The sequence below is a fragment of the Panthera tigris genome, chromosome A1 (assembly GCF_018350195.1).
Source record: "Panthera tigris isolate Pti1 chromosome A1, P.tigris_Pti1_mat1.1, whole genome shotgun sequence".
Lineage (NCBI taxonomy): Eukaryota > Metazoa > Chordata > Mammalia > Carnivora > Felidae > Panthera > Panthera tigris.
This window is the reverse complement of record NC_056660.1, coordinates 19,331,560-19,340,208: the sequence shown is the minus strand read 5'-3', so window position 1 is coordinate 19,340,208 and position 8,649 is coordinate 19,331,560. Positions and strand designations below refer to the sequence as shown.

Sequence of the window (8,649 nt, the reverse complement as noted above, 5' to 3'; positions counted from 1 at the left end):
AACAGCCACGGAAGTGCGTGATTTTGGAGAAGTCTCAGCACCTGTGGCCTGGGCCTGCACCCCACCCTGGCCCCTAGTCTGGGAGATGGCTTTGCATCTTGGGACCCTTTTGTTTGGACATAATCTTTTTCAGGATGTCCTAAGGGAAACCTGGATTCCTCATGAGCAGCTCTGTCAAATCTTTTTGTGGCAGGTGAGTTACCTCTGTTCACAAAGGAAGCCCCGAGAGAACAGAGGCAAACGGGCAAATCCTCATGGTTGAGTCAGCATCCAAGCAGAAAATGGAATCCTGAGGTGTGGCCACTGTAGGGACTGTAGAAGCCTCCGCATTCCAGGAAATGCAGAATGTGATCGTGGGCTGTGAAGCCTTTAAGAAAGACGGCCCTCTGGTTTCCAAAGAAACAGGATCTAACTGAGAGATTCTGCCCTCATTATCCTCAGTGAAAGTCCTGTTGTGTCTGGAGAAAGTGGCCCGTGGTACTCTGCTAGATACTGACTCAGCAATGACTCAGTCTTCTTACCTCGAGACGGACTGGCAGGCACCGCCTCACTTGTTGGGTTTCAGAAGCAAACAGGTGGGTGTCTAGCTCAGACTCTTAGCAGAACAAATGACTCACTTACTTGAATGAATCCCACCCCTGTACCAGGGAGGTGATCTAGGGGTCCGGAGTGGAGAGCCAGCTTGGCTTTCCACAGGCTGTGTGTTCTTGAGGGACTGAAATCTGCTCCCAGCAAATGGCCGGCCTGGCTGGGGACTTTGGGGCAAGAGCTGGGTGGAGCAGTGGGCAGGGCCGGGCTGTTTCTAGGGGTGTCAGGGCGGTATCCCCTGGCCACGGGTAACTCCTCAGGGCACGAGGGGACTCTCTGAAGCATCTGATTCAAAGGGGGAAATAATCTAATGAGAACAGCCAGAGAGGAGAGCAGTAAAAGGAGGCAGAAGTGACTCACTGAAGCACCCATGTGAATGAAGTGAGAGCATTTGTCAGGCTCCGTTAGCCTCACCCAGTGAGCGAGTGGTCCAGGGCACCTCCTGAGGCCCAAGCCAGTGTAGACACCCGGTGAGTCCCTGAGACCCTGGAGCCACAGTATCCTCCTATGAAAAAGCAGGATAACAATGCGTCCTCCGTGGGGGCCTGTGAAAACACATGAAAGAACACGTAAGAAAATGCTTCATGGGTCTGAAGTGTGAGGTGAAAGGTGGCTCTTATTGGCCAAACTCCACATGCTGTATGAACAGCATGTGTATAATAAAGCATCTGCACTTCTGTGGGAGAAATAATGGGGTTACTTTCACTCCATAGGAAAAATAATATGAGACAGCCTGAACCTCGGCCTTCAAACAGGTTGCAAACAGCCGTGGGCTCCCTGCCAGAGCAGGCAGGGTCTTCCCTGGGGGGCCAGGCCTCCAGGCCATTTGAGGCAGAGTTGCTCAGAACCACGCCCACCCTCCTCTAAAAGTAGAAAAGGTCCCTGTGGACTCTGGGGCAAATACCTAACGGACCTTGGAGGCTGGAACCCACAGTGGAAGGAAGTCACGCCCTCTCCACACACCAGTAGAGACAAAGGAGCTGGAAGTCCACATCCTTCTGTCCTTCCTGTTGGATCTGATCAATTCAAAAAGGCCTTGGCAATATTCTAGAAGCATACCTGTGGCAGATTATGTGACAAGATGGCTACAACAACTGTCCTAGCTGGCACAGTAAGTGGTCTTCTCCTCTCATCAAGGGCGTGACTCTGGAGGGTCTCTGAGATTCTGTGACCAAGTGAGGTGATGTTGCACACCTTCCAAGCTGAGGCCTTGTGGCTTCTGCTCTGGCTCCCTTGAGTGCCCTGACCACCACTTAAGGAAGCCCATGCTACAGCTCTTACTGAGAGAGCGTGTGGAGAGAGGCCTTGAGACCTGTACAAATCATGTCTTTTGTTTTCTATATTCTGATGCTTTGACATCTGGCTTGCTGACCCTGAGGGGGTTCCCTTCCCAGGGCCAGTCAGTTGTGAGAGTCAGTAAGCAACTCTCCCATGAGCATGCCTTTCATACAGAAAACATACAGATTGGGCCCACACCCCAATCCCCTCCTTTATCTGGCTCTCATGCTCTGGGCCATTATCCACCTGACTGAATCATGCCAAACAAGTCGGGACAGTCCCTATGCCCCAGAGCCTACCGAAATTATTCCAACTTGCCAATTCTAAATCTGTTTGCCTTGCTTCACCCATTCGTTCCGATGGAAACCACAACAAAGGCCCTTGCCCACATTTCCCCTTCACTTCCTCTGCCTCCTGACTTGACCCTGATGCTTCCCTGTGTAGCCCTCTGTGGCCCAGCATGCCTTCTTCTCTGGGGATTTGTGAGTATAACAAACCATCTTTTCAGTGTCAATCATCTCCTGATCGCTTGCCCTCACCATGCTTGAGTAACAATAAAACCTATATTTTAGGACAATACTGCATGGAGAGAAAGGCCCAGATGACACAGCATCTCACCTGCTTGCATCTCCAGGCTGAACCCCCCCAGCTGAACACAGCCACATGCGTGAGCCCAGACAAGACCCACAGAAGAACCTCCCAGAGAACCAAATCATGAGGAATAATAAATTGTTGTTTTAGGTCAGTAAGTTTTGAGGTCATCCGTTAAGTCACAATAGCTAACCAAAGCACCCAGCACCTTATCACTTTGGTGTTTCAGTGTTTGTGGTCTGAGATTATTGATTTGGGTGCTTGACTGAGATTACTCTTCATGGCAAAGCCTGGTAGGTAGTTTCATAAATAAAATTCAAATTTCTAACTGACCTTTGCTTTATTGAAGAGCTGTTTACTTAGCCCCTTCCAAATGAGACAGATTATACCTTCTAGACTTACCCCTTTGGCAAAGGGTGGAGTGGCTCACCTCTGCCAAACATGAGCCTCAGTGATCCCACGTGCAACTGACACACACTAAGCCCATCCCCAGAAGAAGACGCAAGGCGCTCCGGGGGCTGCTGGCACACCCACCCGCTCTGGGTGCCGTTTCTGAGACCGTGCACCTCCCTGAATGTATGTAAAGCACTGCCCTGTGCTGAATTGTCATCTCCCTGTGTGCCCATGTGCTCCACTCACCCAGGGGGCTCCCTCCCTCAGGATAGGGACAAGACTGCCTAGCAAAGTACCCATCATGTACTAGACATTCTAGAAATATTTTTGTGTAATCAGTTTCTGTAGGCTCCTGATTTTTCTTTGCTAGGCACCAGTTTGCTGCTCTGAAGACGGGGCCCCCACTGACATGACAGTGGACAGGCTATTAAACAAAGTCACATCATGCCACTCCTCTGCCCAGACCTCCGCTGGCTCCTCACTTCGCTCAGATGCAGAGCCACCAAGGCAACCCCCTCACGGTGCCTCTCCCCGCCGCTCTCCTACCACACTCCCGACCCCCCTTGCCTCTCCCTGCTGCCTGAGCTTCTGCATTACCATTTCTTCTGCCTGGGACTCATTTACTTCAGGTATCCACACGGTTTACTCCCTTGAGTGTTTGCTCAAATGTCACCTGCCAGGGTGTGCCCCCACCCCCACTTCAGCCCTACCCTGTCTCGTTTCCATCCTTTGTCTTCCTCCATCACCATCTGGAAGACCATAGATGTAATTGTCGATTGTTAACCTCCCCCATATTACATAAGGGTCCGACAGGGCAGCGATCCAGGGGTATTCACTGGGTGCCTCGCACAGTGCATGCAACAGGTGTTCAGTTAATATGAAAAGACTGAATAAATGCAAGGGACGCAGAGCTCCTGTGACCTGTGTTCACAGGCTTTATCTTGGTGTGGCTGCCCGTGACCACTCTGCAAACAGCCTTCTCTGTCCCACATGGAAGTGGCAGCCTCAGGTGTCACTCACACCCTTCTTGCAGCAAGATCAGCTCCTCCTGTGCATCCTGGACAGAGCCCCCAGCCACAGTGCATTCACAGAGAGGGGTCTCTAAAGACTGTGGTAAGATTGGAAACAGGGTTTCCATGGTACATCATTTGGCCACACTTTTTAAAATCTCCCTTTAAATATCTTTGTTCTTTCCCCAAAGTTTCTTTCTAGACAACCCCCTACTTATTTATCCAGGTCCCTTCCAGGGAGCCTCAAATGCCCCCCTACACTCAGTAGGTGTCACCCCATGCACCCCACACCCTGGGCTTCTCCCAAGAGCAGTACTATGCTTTCTGTGTGTCTGCCTCCCACATTGGCTTATAGGCAGCTGAGAGGCAGGGACAGTATCCCCAGGGCCCAGTGCCATCCCGGCACCTGTAATAAATCCATTCACATGTAATAAATGCTCACTGGGCAGATGAATGAATACATGAACAGATGAAGCAGGAGAAATACTTTGGAATCTATAAAGTACACTGATGGAAATGATTAGGAGAAAAGACTTCAGGGTTCTGAAATTCACCCCCAGAGCCCAGAGCGCTGTCTGGCATCCAGTGCTAATAGGTGTCCGTTAGACAAAGCTTTCCAAGGAAAGACATTCCATGGCTTCTTCTCTTCCTCTTTCTTGGTGCAAACCCTGTTGATTCAGACACCAAATTAACAACCAGAGAGGAAAACAAATTGCATCCCCAGGGCTTGGTCTACACTGTTGTCCTGAAGCTAAGGTTCCACGTGGAGTACAGTTGAGGTCATCTCTCTGCTCCACTCTTGGAACCCTCTCTTTCCCCCAAAAGGCAGGGCCAGGGGCCTCAATCCATTTGCAAAAAAAAAAAAAAAAAAAAAAAAAAAAAAAAAAAAAAATTCTAATGAGATGCATAAAATCCTAAACAGATAACCAAGAAGCTAAGTGAAGAGGTTTGCTTTTACCTGTAACACTTTGAAATTTACCAAAGGGTTTGAAAAAAAATTGTACTGGTACCAAAGAAATAGGAGTGGCCCTAAAGGGGCAATTCAGCAGAATGCATCTCTTGGAATGACTGTAATTATATTGTCTGCCTACTCTCCAGGCCAGTGACAGCGTGTGCTTAGCGAGCTGTTCCCTGGTGTGCAGGACCCGCGTTCCTCTTTCTCTGGATTTGCAGCTGCATTGCAGGGGCAGCTTAAAATAACCCAAATCCAGGCCAGGCTGCATGCGGATGTGGAAGTCGGACCTTTTGGGCTACAGAGCCTGAGGCAGGACCACCCGGAGTCTGCAGCCATTATGGCATATATCCTTTGAGGGGATGCTAATGAACAGAAGCCTCCAGAGGATGGGGATGGCCAGAGAACGCAGCCTGTCCCCATCCGTCGGCATTTTCTCCTGGAAAATGTATCCACAGGACAAGTGTCGGAAGTTTCTGAAAATAACATTGCCTCACGTGTTCTGAAGATGACAAAATCACTGCAGCATGTTGTCATTAGGTGGGCCTGCGGTGATGAAGCCGCGTGGCTGGGCTTTGGGTGCGTTTGGGAGGACCAAAACAGGAAGGGGACGCCGGAGGCTGTCAGCCTGCTCCTGGGCTGCAAACACTGAGAGGGCCTGACAGGCAAAACTGACATCTGCCAGGGAACAAGTGGCTGCCATCAAGCCCTTCTCTGCTCAGCTCTCTGCAGGGTTGGAGATGTTTCCAGATGTCCTTGTGTTTTAACACAATCTCTTCTTAACACACACCAGGAAGAAAGCAAGCCCGGGGTACAAGCTGCAAGGATTACCCACTTGATTGCCAAGGTCAGCTTATCCCGGGGACAACAGTGACCACTTCGATGGGGGTTCTGGGCCAGCATGAGTAGTATCATGTACCCCATCAGGTAAAGCTTCATGTAATCCCCATAAAATTCTCTGAGGTGGGTCACAGTAAGCCCATGTAATGGACAGGAATGGAGGAATGAAGCATCTAGGGCCCATCCCAAGGCAGAGGACACCTAGAGAGAGGAGAGATACAAGTGGCTCCCATCTGACAGTAGGGGCCTGGTGGGAAATGCTCCTTGGGAACACAGGCTGACTTCTGGATTCCCCACTTAGCCCCCTGCCACCAGGTGAAGAAGGGCCGGAGACGTGAGTTCAACCATTGACCCTGCCACCGCAGGCAAGTTACGTGATCTCCCTGGATGGCAGTGTCCTCGTCCACAAGGTGGGAACATGCTTCCTTGCAGCCACAGTGATGGTCAACAGAAACTACTCGACCACTCATAGGCGTTCCATAAGTGTGTGAGAGGGAAGTTAGGTAGTGAAAAGTGGTATTCAAGCAACTTCTTAATGCCATACATGCCTCCAGGATTGAGGAAATCAGATGAGCTAGACCCTGTTCCTAAGGAAACAGTTCTAGTGACCCAATCATACCACTTGAGAGCTGGCCAAATCGTGCATTAGCTTAGAGACCCTGGGTCCCGAGAGTGCTGCCCACAGAATGGCCGTCATGCCATTGGGGCCCCAGCCCACATCTACTGAATCAGAATCTGATTTTAGCAAGAGCCCAGGTGAACCAGTGCATGTTGGAGTCTGAGACACACTGTGAGGCCAGCGCTTGGACTCTGGATTTGAATCCTGTTTGGACCACTTTGTGGCTATGACTTCAGCCTGTGACTTAATGACCTTATTAGGGATAGATCCAAGTCTTGTGTGGCCTAAAGGTTATGTGGTTGGGTACGTTCTCTTTAAGGAAAAGGACTCGGGGTGCCTGCATGGCTCAGTAGGTTAGGGGTCTGATTCCTGATCTCAGCTCAGGACTTGATCTCAAGGTCGTGAGTTCAAGCCCCACACTGGGCTCCATGCTGAGCATGAAGCCTACTTAAAAATAATAGTAATAATAAAATGTGAATTAAACATTTTTTAAAAAAAGAAGGGCTGTAAAATCACAAACAAAAAATTAGGTAGGAAAGTGACAATTTAGAATGCAAACAGATTACAAATATTAGAGAGTTGACACAAGAATAGCCATTTGTGTTAAATGCCACAAACACCAACAATCCAGAACAATCCAGAAAAATAAATTAACACCCTTGTGTAATACCTTCATTCTCTATTTGAGGGTTCTGATTGCCTCTTCATATGACAACGTTATAAAAGATAATTCAGTCTTTCCTCCAGTATGGTTGATGGGAATGTTTTCATCATTTACAGTTGTTTATAATTGTATAGACTGCACTATCAAGTATATTCCTGACAGGAGAGACCTTCTATCGATGAGAATAAGCTTCCCTGCTAGCAAGTTTTGAGAGAACTCTCCACAGAGTAGCTTTGAGCGTCCAGACCTGTGCCTCTGCCAATATCCATATGCCTCCATATATACTGCAACCCTCGTACCGCCATGACACTGGGTGAGTCAGAAAGTTGGACAGGAGAGTCGTCCTTGGAGCCATCTACACAAGGAGCTGGCTTGAACCATACACAGAAGTGACTGCACATCACATAAACTTATCTTACTCTGCTCGAAGTCAACGTATGCTGTACTTGACATCCCTCACCCCAAAACTTACTGTGATCATCCAATGTCACCTGACACAAGAAACATGTGCTAGAGGGGACATCACGTGGAAAGAGAGACCGGCCCCAACCATTTGCAACTGAAATAACTTGCTTTGCAAAACTTACAAAACACACGACCATGAGAACATGATGAGGGACCCCTACCCGGGCTGGCAGGGGCCTGTGCACCAGCGGGGCCTTGAAGCTGAAGCTGCATTGGCTCGTAGTGAACGGCCCCTGGAGTCTCCAATACAGCAGTATTTTACACGTGGCTGCGTGAGAAATGGGCAGAAGAGACACAGAAAGCCTTTCTTCGTACATAGCATGGTGACTAACATGTTTAAGACTCATTTAGTGATCTCTATTTTCAACCAGTTCTTCCCTTGTTGGAAAACCCTTTTTCTTCTAAGCTGCATTTCAGGTTAGAGAAAAAAGTCACACGGAGCCAGGCTCTGACTTGTGTTTGGCACTTGTGGCCTTCATCGCAGGAACGAGGCCAGCCCCTCATCCCAGGGTGTATCTCCCAGGCAGGGCCTGGCTCCCTGGACAACACTCGGCCAAGAGTCCCTCAGGGTCACCTCAGGCCAGTTACCCAGGGAATCCTTAAATCTGAGCATTTAAGGGGCGCCTGGGTGGCTCAGTCGGTTAAGCGTCTGACTCTTGGCTTGGTCTCACAGCTTCGAGAATGGTAGCGCGGGGCCTGCTTGGATTCTCTCTCTCCCTCTCTCTCTGCCCCTCCCCCACTCACACTGTCTCCATCTCTCTCAAAATAATAAACTTTAAAAACAGGTAGATAAATAAATTTGAGCATTTAAGTCACCCACATGAAATTTCTCCTTCACCTCGGTGATTTGCTTCTCAAGATCATATCAAACATACTCTGTCCACTCCAATTAGCTTCAGCAAGCATTGATTGACCATTCATACCCTCCTCCCCTGTCTTCATTCATCTGCCCCCCAAGCATTGGCATGCAGCATTCTCCCTTTATCCTCAGGGTCCAGAACACTGACTGATGCGCCCAAAGTGATCTGTAGAGTGATTTAAACGCAGCCCTGTGTCCAAATCCAGTGCCTGGTCCACTCCACTGCCTAGAGGAGCACCATCAAGCCCCCCACTCAACACTCACTGTGGGCGAGGCTCTGTTTCCCTCCTACTGGCCAGGCCAAGACTCTTCTTACAAGGAGGATGTGGTTTATGGATCACAGCCCACACACCTCCCAGCCCCACATTACACCTGTTTGTTTTGTAACAT

The 8,649-nt window shown here is 49.4% G+C and overlaps 1 long non-coding RNA gene across 1 annotated transcript; it reads right to left on the bottom strand.

The window, feature by feature from the left end:
• Window positions 1–680: 680 nt before the first annotated feature.
• On the bottom strand, window positions 681–8,350 carry LOC122230953. The gene is made up of 3 exons (XR_006208001.1): window positions 8,221–8,350; window positions 7,523–7,668; window positions 681–1,133 (listed from the first exon to the last, which is right to left on the bottom strand). It is a non-coding gene; the product is annotated as an uncharacterized LOC122230953 (long non-coding RNA).
• Window positions 8,351–8,649: the final 299 nt, after the last annotated feature.